Source organism: Panthera onca, chromosome B1, assembly GCF_046562875.1.
Source record: "Panthera onca isolate mPanOnc1 chromosome B1, mPanOnc1 haplotype 2, whole genome shotgun sequence".
In the NCBI taxonomy this organism is placed as follows: domain Eukaryota; kingdom Metazoa; phylum Chordata; class Mammalia; order Carnivora; family Felidae; genus Panthera; species Panthera onca.
Window position 1 is genome coordinate 93,257,029 of NC_138342.1, and position 14,041 is coordinate 93,271,069.

The following is a 14,041-nucleotide window of genomic DNA, read 5'->3' on the forward strand; positions in this document are numbered from 1 at the left end:
AGAATTAATTTAGGATATCTCTGCTGGACCTGCCGATAGTGATATGGCTCCAAAACATAATGTGCTGTCTCTGTTGATTTTCTTATATTATTAAAATCCACTTACTTTTTTATTATTTGTCCTATGGAAATACATTCTTTGTTTATATTACCACTACAATTAATAAGCAGTAGCTTAATGATACTTCCTTATACTTGAAACACCAAATTCCTTTAATTTCTATTTCTTCTTTATCTTTGGGTTCATACAGTAGTTCATGGATTTATTTAAAAAGACAACATTGAGTGCTGGGTGTAAAACAGGCATACTGTGAACACTTCCTATTACCAACCTTCTCAAGGTAATAAATGTGTATATACCCACATTATTTTATTTAGACTAACCAAATTAATCCAAGTTGATCAATGGAAGTCCGTGAAGTATTGAAATGAGGCCAAAGGTAAATTCCTGATTAAACTTGCAAAAGGCAGCTTGCCTTAAAATACTGTAGAATTCAGGCGTGCAGAAATTTAATTGAAACTTGGCAGAATTATAGCTATCCTCCAATTATGACACAAGTATTATCAGATTGAACACTAACACGAAATTAAGTGTGGAGAATCTTGGTGAAAATATTCAGTGCAAATAAATATTTGGTGAACTAAAAAATACTCTATTTTTTTTTTATCTACAAATAATCTAAACCAGCACTTCTTTGGTTATATATTACACACCAGAAAGTCACCCAAAGCAAAAGAAATGAGAAGATAATGGAATAAAGGAACACGAATCCTTTCAAAAATACACTGATGTAAAGCAGCTATGTATGAAACTAACCTTTGAGTATCAATCATCTTCAGTGTGTGGCTTCAGGTTTCGGATTCCATTAATTTGAATGAGCATCAGTCGGCTGAACAGAGAAAGCATTTACAATGGAGGAAGGTGCTTTTTCAAAATCAGGATATAAACCCTCTTTTGACAATCTGAAGTGTAATTTTCTCAGAGATAATCCATTTCAAACCAACAGTGACTACTCATTTTAATTAGTTGCAGGCAGTTTTGTAAATTAAATTCCCATTTCTAAAGTCAAATTCCAAAAAGAGAATGCTTTCATTTTGTTAATTGCTAAGTTGAGTTTTCAGGATAGGGTAAAATGAAGGAAGGGGTTCCTAATCAGCAGGCAGTTCTTAAATGGCATTACCCCTGTGTCTACTGAGCGGTCTCTTAGTAGGGCTAGAATGTTAGCATGTTGAATGTACATATTTGGGGTTGTCTTCCAAATAAACCATACTAGTAGAGCCACTTCAAATTAAAGCCAATCTTCCCCCCCCCCTTCAATCATATGCCTTCATGATTCTGACTTGAATTAGACATATGTGAAATTATTTGAATTAAACGTATGATCTAATACCCTAATACACGATTTGATGCTATGAAGTACAGCATGCTAATCCCTTTTGTGATATTCACTCCCTTAGTGGCCTAAGGCAAAGATCTTTGTCTAGGTTTCAAAGACGTATGAAAGTGCATGTAAACGTACAAATCACATGCACCCTCACAAGCCCCTCTATCTCAATCAAAGGAAAAAACTTTCTTGAGATTCATTTCACGTTTGAATGAAAACTTAGAACTGGTTTCTCTGTGCAAGTAAAATTCTTAAAGGCTTCTTCCTACCTGAGAGTCTGTGATCCTTCGAAGTGGCTTCAGGCGGTTCAAGGAAGGATTTTCAAGGAGAGACTGACCCCTGGAGGCAGAAGAAGCTCCCTTTTGGCCAGATCTTGCTTTTGTAATTCTCAGAAATATTAAGTACAAGAGTGACAAGAAGATATGGCATCTGTGGCAAATTCCATATAGGTATCTTGCCTGACTCCCTAACTTCTCTCTCCACACTCTCTAACTGATTTGTAGAGGAGCTAATAGAATCACAAACTGTAGAATATAAAGAGTTTGCACCATGCACCACTGGAACATAAACACCATGAGGGTAGAGCTTTGTTTTACTGTATTTACAGCCTCCTCTCTTAACAAACGCCTGATACATACTTAGCACTAAATAAAAGGTTGTAGAAAGATTAAATGAACAAACGAGTAAATCTAGAACAATGCCTTTATTTTACAAAGATTGAATTGCACAAGCTCCATACTCAGCAGAAGACACGAATGTCAGTTGAACATCCATCAGAAACCATGTGGGAGACCATTCAGCCTGAGATGAGCGTCAGAAGGAGCCCTGTGAGACAGATAGTTGTTACAGTCATTTTTATGCCAGCCCTGAACACTGACCCCTATGTGTCCATCTTGGGAATAACTTCGATAGTTCATTTCAGAAAGAATCCATAAACTTCACTAGCTTCATATGAACAAAGAAATGAAAAGGGTACAGGGAGAGCTGCTTGCTCCGTGTGACTCATAAGCTTTAGGCCAAAATACAAAGTCATGAGGAAAACACTTCAGTTTCTCCAAGATTCTTGCCCCCCACTCCTTCCAGATGATGCAAATTAATCTAAGACATTGAGCATTGCTAACTGACATTAGTCCTGGTGAGGTAGCCTTGAAACATTTGATCAGGTACTTAAATCTTAATGTTGGTAAATGAGTCATGTAAGCGAGACTTTGGTTGGGGGAAGAATATGAAGCTGTTGTAGTTTGAGGATTAAATGCTCATCAAGACACTAGCCAAGAGAAGGCCGGAATTTTTTTTTCCTAATGATTCAACGTATGATATTTCCAAAAGAATGTAGAATTGGAAAAATCGAATACTTGTTGAAAATGCTTACCTTACTTTATATTTTAATATCATTTTCAATTACGCTGAGGTTAAGGATCTGTATTTTTCTTTGCTGCTTAAGGTCTCTCATGGGCTTTTGGCCACTGAGTGCTCAAGTGTGTAGTGTATAGCATAAGAACAAAAAACAAAAGGAACCGGTGCAATAAGAAGACAGCCTTCATAAACCCCATTATTTTATTAGGGTCAATTATGCTTTCTCTCCATTTAAACTGTGCTCCTGGGAGCAGCCTTTAAATTGAGAAAAACACAGCTGCAAATATAAGCTAACGTTCTCATCTTTCTTGCCCCACAAATATGGATATCTTTTTATATACTCCTAAATTCTTGCTTCAAACCCTTAAGTTCTTCTCAAATTTCCTCAACTCTTAGTTTCTCTGTCACATAATCTAGAATTAGTCTACACTGGCGGTCACATTTATTTCTTCTCTCTTTTGAAGAGCAGTTTATTTTCTGATTACAGAAGTAATTCTGTGCCTCTATGTATATAAAACAAAGACAATCATAAAGAAGAAAACAATTTATAATCCCACTACCAAACATAAGCCACTACTAACATTTTATTTCTTTTTGAGTTTAACAATTGAACCTATACCGTGTTCATTTTCATGTCTTGATTTTCTCATGTAATATAGTATTCTGATTAAAATTTTGTTTGAATATTTTCTTGTTACGATTATTTTTTACTTGTTTTGTTTTCCCAACTTTTTAAATGTTTAAAAAGTCTTTTAGTAGTTCTACTAGTGAGAGTTTAATTAAAAAAATATGTATTTAAAACTTAATATTTACCAAAATCAGGAATGAATATTATTATCTGAGAAAATATTAGCCTAATTTTAATCTTCCCCCTTTTGTCACCATCTCTACTCACCTTCCAGGCTTACTTACTATGAAGGTGATTAGGAATAAGGTCATTGTTATTAACGTTTTATTTTCCCTTACTCATTTTCTATTTTTAAGTATATATTTTTTTTAATTTCAAAAGCATTTAAGACTAAATTTCAAGTGAACATTTTGACTTAATTCCATACGACTAATTTAATTTCCACACTAAAATTTTATTAAACATTTACTCCCCTTCAGCCATTAATTTTTAGTTCCTTAATGACTGAAAGTGCCTTTAAGTTTTTCTCCTGCCTCATCGCTGATAAGTTTGTGATTAAGTTGGATTAATTTTGAGTTTAACCCATTCAACCTGCAGAATTCAGTTGTAACTAAAGAAAGTTACCTTCAGTGATGTAGGAGATACTTCTTGTTCCTGGTATTTTGTTGTATCTGTTTCCTCACCATCTTTCCTTAAAAAAAAAAAAAATACCTTATTGTGGTAAGAACACTTAACATTAGATGTACCCTCTTAATAAATTTTAAGTGTACAATACATTATTGTTGACTCTAGGTACAATGTATACAGCAGATCTCTAGGGCTTGTTCATCTTGATTAACTGACGCTTCCTGCCATTTGTTTAGTAACTCCCCATCCTCCCAAGCCCACCCCCAGCCTCCTGCAGCCTCCATTCCATTCTTCAATTTTATGACTTTGTTGTTGATTTTTTTTTCTTCCCCAGGTATAAGTCAAATGCAATAGAGCAAAAATCAGTTTCCACTTATTTTTCTTTGAGGTCTTTACACCTCAGGAGAATACATACCCCACTAAGATTGGGCTAAGACTCTCAGTCAGTAGAAATTTTGATTTATATAGAGCATAGAGATGTCCTCTTCCTCTTCTCATACTTGTCAAACTACTTCTTCCTCCATGATCCATTTTTTCAGTAGCTCAGCATTAAAAAAAAAAGACAAAATATTAGAAAAATATGATTTCAAGGATCAAAAGAAAGTCAGCCAAGCCTTGAAAAAGCAGAAAACTTGGTTTTTTAGTGCTTCCAATAATAATTTTATATTGCTATTAAAATTTTAGTTTCCATGTATTTCTACTTAATTTCAGTAAATTTTATGTATATCATCAATTTTTGTTTAAATCTTGCCAACTTTGTCTTTAGTTTTTTCTTTCCATTTCAAAGAACCATAGATTCTTGTTTTACATCAAGGATGACAAATTATTTTATAAAATATTCTATAATTCCTGTGTCATTTTATTTTGTGAGGTCTATTCCTCTTCTGAGTCTTATAACTGGTAATGTCTTATTCTTTTTTTTTTTTTTTTTTTTTTAGTGTTTTATTTATTTTGGGAGAGAGAGTGTGTGTGAGAGAGAGGGGGAGGGGCAGAGAGAGAGGGGACAGAGGATCTGAAGTGGGCTCTGTGCTGACAGCAGAAAGCTCAATGCAGGGCTCCAATTCAGGAACCAAATTTGGATGCTTAACTGACTTAGCCACCCAGGCACCCCAGTAATGTCTTATTCTAGTGATGGTATGTGTTTAAAATTTCTCTTTTTAAAATCAATTAATTAATTATTCTTTTATTTGAGAGAGAGAGAGAGAGAGAGAGCTCAAGTGGGGGAAAGGGGCAGAAGGAGAGAGAGAGAGATAGAGAATCCCAAGCAGGCTCCATGCCCAGCACAGAGCCTAATGGGGGGGGGGGGGGCAGGGCTCGATCCCATGACCCTGGATCATGAGCTGAGCCAAAATCAGGAGTTGGCCACTGAACCAACTGAGCCACCCATGTGCCCCTAAATTTTTTCCTTTTTAATGCGGATCCCACATTATTTCTTTTTTCTTATTCTAACACCAGGAGAACTCTCATTAAAGAATAAGCTCAATCCTCAAAAAATGCCAAATCCAAATACACATAAATGTGTCAGTCAATAGAGTGTAAGGATTTAATTGCATCCATTCTCTCTACACATGCTTAATCTTTTTAGATCTACAGCTGAAAGTGAAGTGGGTCATATAACTCTTATTCTAAATCTGGCCTTGGTAGGCATGCACCTTATGAAGTTATGATGTCATGGAGGTGAGACATTTTCCCACCCTACTTCCTAGAAATTAGGTTAACAATAAATCCCCAGTATTCCAGCTTACTTTCTGCCTATAGAGCATTTACTCACAGAGAATACACTAACAAAGAGATGTGGGGTTGAAAAATAAGGGAAGGGAAGAATGGAGGCACCATGCAGTAGAAGATGCCTCTGAACTTCTCAAATTAATTCAGAACTTGTTTTCTGCAAATAGTAAATGAGTAGCAGGAAATAAACATTTCCATTCACTTTCAGGTAAGGAGGCTTGTTTTTATCTTGTAGTGCATGATGATTGGTATTTTTCTTTTTTTTCTTTTTTTTTTAATTTATTTTTTTTTTTTTATTTTTTTTTTATTTTTTAATATATGAAATTTACTGTCAAATTGGTTTCCATACAACACCCAGTGCTCATCCCAAAAGGTGCCCTCCTCAATACCCATCACCCACCCTGCCCTCCCTCCCACCCTGCCCTCCCTCCCACCCCCCATCAACCCTCAGTTTGTTCTCAGTTTTTAACAGTCTCTAATGCTTTGGCTCTCTCCCACTCTAACCTCTTTTTTTTTTTTTTTTTTCTCCTTCCCCTCCCCCATGGGTTTCTGTTATGTTTCTCAGGATCCACATAAGAGTGAAACCATATGGTATCTGTCTTTCTCTGTATGGCTTATTTCACTTAGCATCACACTCTCCAGTTCCATCCATGTTGCTACAAAAGGCCATATTTCATTTTTTCTCATTGCCACGTAGTATTCCATTGTGTATATAAACCACAATTTCTTTATCCATTCATCAGTTGATGGACATTTAGGCTCTTTCCATAATTTGGCTATTGTTGAGAGTGCCGCTATAAACATTGGGGTACAGGTGCCCCTATGCATCAGTACTCCTGTATCCCTTGGATAAATTCCTAGCAGTGCTATTGCTGGGTCATAGGGTAGGTCTATTTTTAATTTTCTGAGGAACCTCCACACTGCTTTCCAGAGCGGCTGCACCAATTTGCATTCCCACCAACAGTGCAAGAGGGTTCCTGTTTCTCCACATCCTCTCCAGCATCTATAGTCTCCTGATTTCTTCATTTTGGCCACTCTGACTGGCGTGAGGTGGTATCTGAGTGTGGTTTTGATTTGTATTTCCCTGATAAGGAGCGACGTTGAACATCTTTTCATGTGCCTGTTGGCCATCCGGATGTCTTCTTTAGAGAAGTGTCTATTCATGTTTTCTGCCCATTTCTTCACTGGGTTATTTGTTTTTCGGGTGTGGAGTTTGATGAGCTCTTTATAGATTTTGGATACTAGCCCTTCGTCCGATGTGTCATTTGCAAATATCTTTTCCCATTCCGTTGGTTGCCTTTTAGTTTTGTTGGTTGTTTCCTTTGCTGTGCAGAAGCTTTTTATCTTCATAAGGTCCCAGTAATTCACTTTTGCTTTTAATTCCCTTGCCTTTGGGGATGTGCCGAGTAAGAGATTGCTACGGCTGAGGTCAGAGAGGTCTTTTCCTGCTTTCTCCTCTAAGGTTTTGATGGTTTCCTGTCTCACATTCAGGTCCTTTATCCATTTTGAGTTTATTTTTGTGAATGGTGTGAGAAAGTGGTCTAGTTTCAACCTTCTGCATGTTGCTGTCCAGTTCTCCCAGCACCATTTGTTAAAGAGACTGTCTTTTTTCCATTGGATGTTCTTTCCTGCTTTGTCAAAGATGAGTTGGCCATACGTTTGTGGGTCTAGTTCTGGGGTTTCTATTCTATTCCATTGGTCTATGTGTCTGTTTTTATGCCAATACCATGCTGTCTTGATGATGACAGCTTTGTAGTAGAGGCTAAAGTCTGGGATTGTGATGCCTCCTGCTTTGGTCTTCTTCTTCAAAATTACTTTGGCTATTCGGGGCCTTTTGTGGTTCCATATGAATTTTAGGATTGCTTGTTCTAGTTTCGAGAAGAATGCTGGTGCAATTTTGATTGGGATTGCATTGAATGTGTAGATAGCTTTGGGTAGTATTGACATTTTGACAATATTTATTCTTCCAATCCATGAGCAGGGAATGTCTTTCCATTTCTTTATATCTTCTTCAATTACCTGCATAAGCTTTCTATAGTTTTCAGCATACAGATCTTTTACATCTTTGGTTAGATTTATTCCTAGGTATTTTATGCTTCTTGGTGCAATTGTGAATGGGATCAGTTTCTTCATTTGTCTTTCTGTTGCTTCATTGTTAGTGTATAAGAATGCAACTGATTTCTGCACGTTGATTTTGTATCCTGCAACTTTGCTGAATTCATGTATCAGTTCTAGCAGACTTTTGGTGGAGTCTATCGGATTTTCCATGTATAATATCATGTCATCTGCAAAAAGCGAAAGCTTGACTTCATCTTTGCCAATTTTGATGCCTTTGATTTCCTTTTGTTGTCTGATTGCTGATGCTAGAACTTCCAGCACTATATTAAACAGCAGCGGTGAGAGTGGGCATCCCTGTCGTGTTCCTGATCTCAGGGAAAAAGCTCTCAGTTTTTCCCCGTTGAGGATGATGTTAGCTGTGGGCTTTTCATAAATGGCCTTTATGATCTTTAAGTATGTTCCTTCTATCCCGACTTTCTCAAGGGTTTTTATTAAGAAAGGGTGCTGGATTTTGTCAAAGGCCTTTTCTGCATCGATTGACAGGATCATATGGTTCTTCTCTTTTTTTTTGTTAATGTGATGTATCACGTTGATCGATTTGCGAATGTTGAACCAGCCCTGCATCCCAGGAATGAATCCCACTTGATCATGGTGAATAATTCTTTTTATATGCTGTTGAATTCGATTTGCTAGTATCTTATTAAGAATTTTTGCATCCATATTCATCAGGGATATTGGCCTGTAGTTCTCTTTTTTTTACTGGGTCTCTGTCTGGTTTAGGAATCAAAGTAATACTGGCTTCATAGAATGAGTCTGGAAGTTTTCCTTCCCTTTCTATTTCTTGGAATAGCTTGAGAAGGATAGGTATTATCTCTGCTTTAAATGTCTGGTAGAACTCCCCTGGGAAGCCATCTGGTCCTGGACTCTTATTTGTTGGGAGATTTTTGATAACCGATTCAATTTCTTCGCTGGTTATGGGTCTGTTCAAGCTTTCTATTTCCTCCTGATTGAGTTTTGGAAGAGTGTGGGTGTTTAGAAATTTGTCCATTTCTTCCAGGTTGTCCAATTTGCTGGCATATAATTTTTCATAGTATTCCCTGATAATTGTTTGTATCTCTGAGGGATTGGTTGTAATCATTCCATTTTCATTCATGATTTTATCTATTTGGGTCATCTCCCTTTTCTTTTTGAGAAGCCTGGCTAGAGGTTTGTCAATTTTGTTTATTTTTTCAAAAAACCAACTCTTGGTTTCGTTGATCTGCTCTACAGTTTTTTTAGATTCTATATTGTTTATTTCTGCTCTGATCTTTATCATTTCTCTTCTTCTGCTGGGTTTAGGCTGCCTTTGCTGTTCTGCTTCTATTTCCTTTAGGTGTGCTGTTAGATTTTGTATTTGGGATTTTTCTTGTTTCTTGAGATAGGCCTGGATTGCAATGTATTTTCCTCTCAGGACTGCCTTCGCTGCATCCCAGAGCGTTTGGATTGTTGTATTTTCATTTTCGTTTGTTTCCATATATGTTTTAATTTCTTCTCTAATTGCCTGGTTGACCCACTCATTCGTTAGTAGGGTGTTCTTTAACCTCCATGCTTTTGGAGGTTTTCCAGACTTTTTCCTGTGGTTGATTTCAAGCTTCATAGCATTGTGGTCTGAAAGTATGCATGGTATAATTTCAATTCTTGTAAACTTATGAAGGGCTGTTTTGTGACCCAGTATATGATCTATCTTGGAGAATGTTCCATGTGCACTCGAGAAGAAAGTATATTCTGTTGCTTTGGGATGCAGAGTTCTAAATATATCTGTCAAATCCATCTGATCCAATGTATCATTCAGGGCCCTTGTTTCTTTATTGACTGTGTGTCTAGATGATCTATCCATTTCTGTAAGTGGGGTGTTAAAGTCCCCTGCAATGACCACATTCTTATCAATGAGGTTGCTTATGTTTATGAGTAATTGTTTTATATATCTGGGGGCTCGGGTATTTGGCGCATAGACATTTATAATAGTTAGCTCTTCCTGGTGGATAGACCCTGTGATTATTATATAATGCCCTTCTTCATCTCTTGTTACAGCCTTTAATTTAAAGTCTAGTTTGTCTGATATAAGTATGGCTACTCCAGCTTTCTTTTGGCTTCCAGGAGCATGATAAATAGTTCTCCATCCCTTCACTCTCAATCTAAAGGTGTCCTCAGATCTAAAATGAGTCTCTTGTAGACAGCAAATAGATGGGTCTTGTTTTTTTATCCATTCTGATACCCTATGTCTTTTAGTTGGCGCATTTAATCCATTTACATTCAGTGTTATTATAGAAAGATATGGGTTTAGAGTCATTGTGATGTCTGTATGTTTTATGCTTGTAGTGATGTCTCTGGTACTTTGTCTCACAGGATCCCCCTTAGGATCTCTTGTAGGGCTGGTTTCGTGGTGACAAATTCCTTCAGTTTTTGTTTGTTTGGGAAGACCTTTATCTCTCCTTCTATTCTAAATGACAGACTTGCTGGATAAAGGATTCTCGGCTGCATATTTTTTCTGTTTAGCACACTGTAGATATCGTGCCAAGCCTTTCTGGCCTGCCAAGTTTCAAAGGAGAGATCAGTCACGAGTCTTATAGGTCTCCCTTTATATGTGAGGGCACGTTTATCCCTTGCTGCTTTCAGAATTTTCTCTTTATCCTTGTATTTTGCCAGTTTCACTATGATATGTCGTGCAGAAGATCGATTCAAGTTACGTCTGAAGGGAGTTCTCTGTGCCTCTTGGATTTCAATGCCTTTTTCCTTCCCCAGTTCAGGGAAGTTCTCAGCTATAATTTGTTCAAGTACCCCTTCAGCACCCTTCCCTCTCTCTTCCTCCTCTGGGATACCAATTATGCGTATATTATTTTTTTTTAGTGTATCACTTAGTTCTCTAATTTTCCCCTCATACTCCTGGATTTTTTTATCCCTCTTTCTTTCAGCTTCCTCTTTCTCCATAACTTTATCTTCTAGTTCACCTATTCTCTCCTCTGCCTCTTCAAGCCGAGCCATCGTGGATTCCATTTTGTTTTGCAATTCGTTTAAAGCGTTTTTCAACTCCTCGTGACTGTTCCTTAGTCCCTCGATCTTTGTGGCAAGAGATTCTCTGCTGTCCTGTATACTGTTTTCAAGCCCAGCGATTAATTTTATGACTATTATTCTAAATTCACTTTCTGTTATATTATTTAAATCCTTTTTGATCAGTTCATTAGCTGTTGTTATTTCCTGGAGATTCTTCTGAGGGGAATTCTTCCGTTTGGTCATTTTGGAGAGTCCCTGGCGTGGTGAGGACCTGCAGGGCACTTCCCCTGTGCTGTGGTGTATAACTGGAGTTAGTGGGCGGGGCCGCAGTCCGACCCGATGTCTGCCCCCAGCCCACTGCTGGGGCCACAGTCAGACTGGTGTGTGCCTTCTCTTCCCCTCTCCTAGGGGCGGGATTCACTGTGGGGTGGCGTGTCCCGTCTGGGCTACTTGCACACTGCCAGGCTTGTGTTGCTGGGGATCTGGCGTATTAGCTGGGGTGGGTAGGCAAGGTGCACGGGGGCTGGAGGGGCAGGCTTAGCTCGCTTCTCCTTAGGTGATCCACTTCAGGAGGGGCCCTGTGGCAGCGGGAGGGAGTCAGATCCGCTGCCGGAGGTTTGGCTCCGCAGAAGCACAGAGTTGGGTGTTTGCGCGGAGCGAGCAAGTTCCCTGGCAGGAACTGGTTCCCTTTGGGATTTTGGCTGGGGGATGGGCGGGGGAGATGGCACTGGCTCCTTTGTTCCCCGCCAAGCTGAGCTCTGCCGTCTGGGGGCTCAGCAGCTCTCCCTCCCTTTGTCCTCCAGCCTTCCCGCTTTCCGAGCAGAGCTGTTAACTTATGACCTCCCAGACGCTAAGTCGCGCTTGCTGTCGGAACACGGTCTGTCCGGCCCCTCCGCTTTTGCCAGCCAGACTCGGGGGCTCTGCTTGGCCGGCGAGCCGCCCCTCCGCCCCGGCTCCCTCCCGCCAGTCCGTGGAGCGCGCACCGCCTCGCCGCCCTTCCTACCCTCTTCCGTGGGCCTCTAGTCTGCGCTTGACTCCGGAGACTCCCTTCTGCTAATCCTCTGGCGGTTTTCTGGGTTCTTTAGGCAGGTGTAGGTGGAATCTAAGTGATCGGCAGGACGCGCTGTGAGCCTCGCGTCCTCCTACACCCTGATTGGTATTTTTCAATCCAGCCCCGTTAATCTTGCTGCTAATGGAAATTCTTCCCAAATTCTGGTACTAGACTAAAATTCGGTACTAATTTTTACTGTTATTCTGAGATCACTACTCTTGGTGCTTCTTAAACACTATACTAGGAAATCGAAATGATTAAATAAGGGGCTACTGACCATCCCGTATTAGAATCTACTCTATAATTAGTTTTTGTTAGGTATATCTTAAATCAATTGGATGTTTCTTTTTAATCTGCTGAATTGTGGTCATGAAAATGATCTCCATTCAATTTAATTCAATATTGTTTATTTGGTAATTACTGTATTTCTATTACTGGAGACAGAATCACAAACTGGCATAAGTGAAAAAGGAAACATATTCCTCGTATAACAGAAAAGTTTGTAAATAGAATGGTTTTCATGTTTGAATAGTTCATGTATATGTTCACTTGAGCTTTTTTTTAATTTCCCAATGTCTCATATCCACTTTTTAAAATTGATTCATTTAAAAAGCAAAGTTTGACTATGAGTGGTATCCACATTGTGTAAACTTAAGTTTTTTCAGTACTTCAACCACAGCAGAAAAAGTTTTTACATCTCGTATTATTGGCTATTTTGGATCATGTGTCCATCTTTGAAACAATCCCTGTGGTCAAGATGATGTGGAAACTTAATTGACCAAGTCTGGTTCAATAAGGCATCTGGACTGGAGACTAAGCACTGAGCCCCTCCCAAAACACAGGGACTTTTAGGCATGGAGATAATTTTGGAAAGGAAAATGGAAGTAATATTTCTCAGCCAACACAATTTTCCAAATGCTTGTGGGCTTTTTCTAGCTTTGCATTAATCTAATCCCATAAATTAGTAACTAAAGACAACCATCTTGCAGTATCATAATCTTTGAATGTAGATTTCAGAAGCATCAATTTCTGAGGGTCCAAGGCCCAAGTGCTTTCTACTTGCCTAGACTGGAATGATGTACACCATAGCATGAGATGTGCTGGTACAAACTGCCCCTTTAAACCAGGCTGCATTTCAATTTATAACTCTTTACAATGGTCGTGATTGTTTCCTTTGGCTGGAAGGAGAAATAAATAGCAGAGAGAGCTTGGGAGACTTTCTCCAGGTTCCAGTATAATCCTACATTTGCACTCCCATATTTTTGCATTTGTTGAAACTAACATTAGCCTCAAACATATATTTCAATTTTTTTAAATCATCTAAGGATTAATATTATCAGACTGTAAGCCATATAGATTTACTTGTTCACAGATAGAAGGGGTCACTGAAATTTCTCAACCAGGTCCCGAAACTCTAACCTTGGTTGTCTTATTATCTGTGTTCTAAGATAAAGGGATTAACATTTAACAGATGTTTTGCTACCATGTAACCAGAACTATAGACTTCCCAGCCTAGAACAAAGAGATCATCATTGCCCTCCTACATATAACAACTTAGTCTCTTCCACACTACATACCTTGTCGTTTTATTATCCCATGAACTGAGAGTAAGGGAGAATTGGTTTCACCCAAAAAACTTGTAATACTGTTACTTGAAAATGATGACTATGTTCTGGACAGACAAAAATGATTAATTGGATTCCTCGTTGTTTCAAAAGTAGGTTTAGCAGACATAAAAGACTATTAACAATAGAGAACAAGCAGAGGGTTGTTGTGGGTGGGGGATGGGCTAGATGGGGGATGGGTCATAAGGAGGGAACTTGTGATGAGCACTGGATATTGTATCTAAGTGACGAGTCACTGAATTCTACTCCTGAAACCAATATTGCACTGTATGTTAACTAACTAGAATTTAAATAAAACTTTGAAAAAAAAAAGGAGTAAGTTTAGCAGAGAAAACAGGGTCAGGATTTCCAGGAAAAAAGATAGTTGCCTATTCTAAATCTACTAATAAAACATCTTTCTAACACTTCTGTGGACTCAGAATGAAAACAGATTACAAAGCCCAAGGAACAAAATGCAAAAGCCAGGGCAGAAGACAGAGAAAACATGTTATCTCAGACACTTAAAATGGCACATGCCAGCTTTGGAGGTGTGCAAGCAAACATGCATGACTTGA

The 14,041-nt window shown here is 38.5% G+C and overlaps 1 long non-coding RNA gene across 1 annotated transcript; it reads right to left on the reverse strand.

Annotated features, from left to right (window-relative positions):
* Positions 1-2,072: 2,072 nt before the first annotated feature.
* LOC145715411 (uncharacterized) lies at positions 2,073-13,725 on the reverse strand. Its single transcript, XR_014137533.1, has 2 exons — positions 13,440-13,725; positions 2,073-2,209 (listed from the first exon to the last, which is right to left on the reverse strand). It is a non-coding gene; the product is annotated as an uncharacterized LOC145715411 (long non-coding RNA).
* Positions 13,726-14,041: the final 316 nt, after the last annotated feature.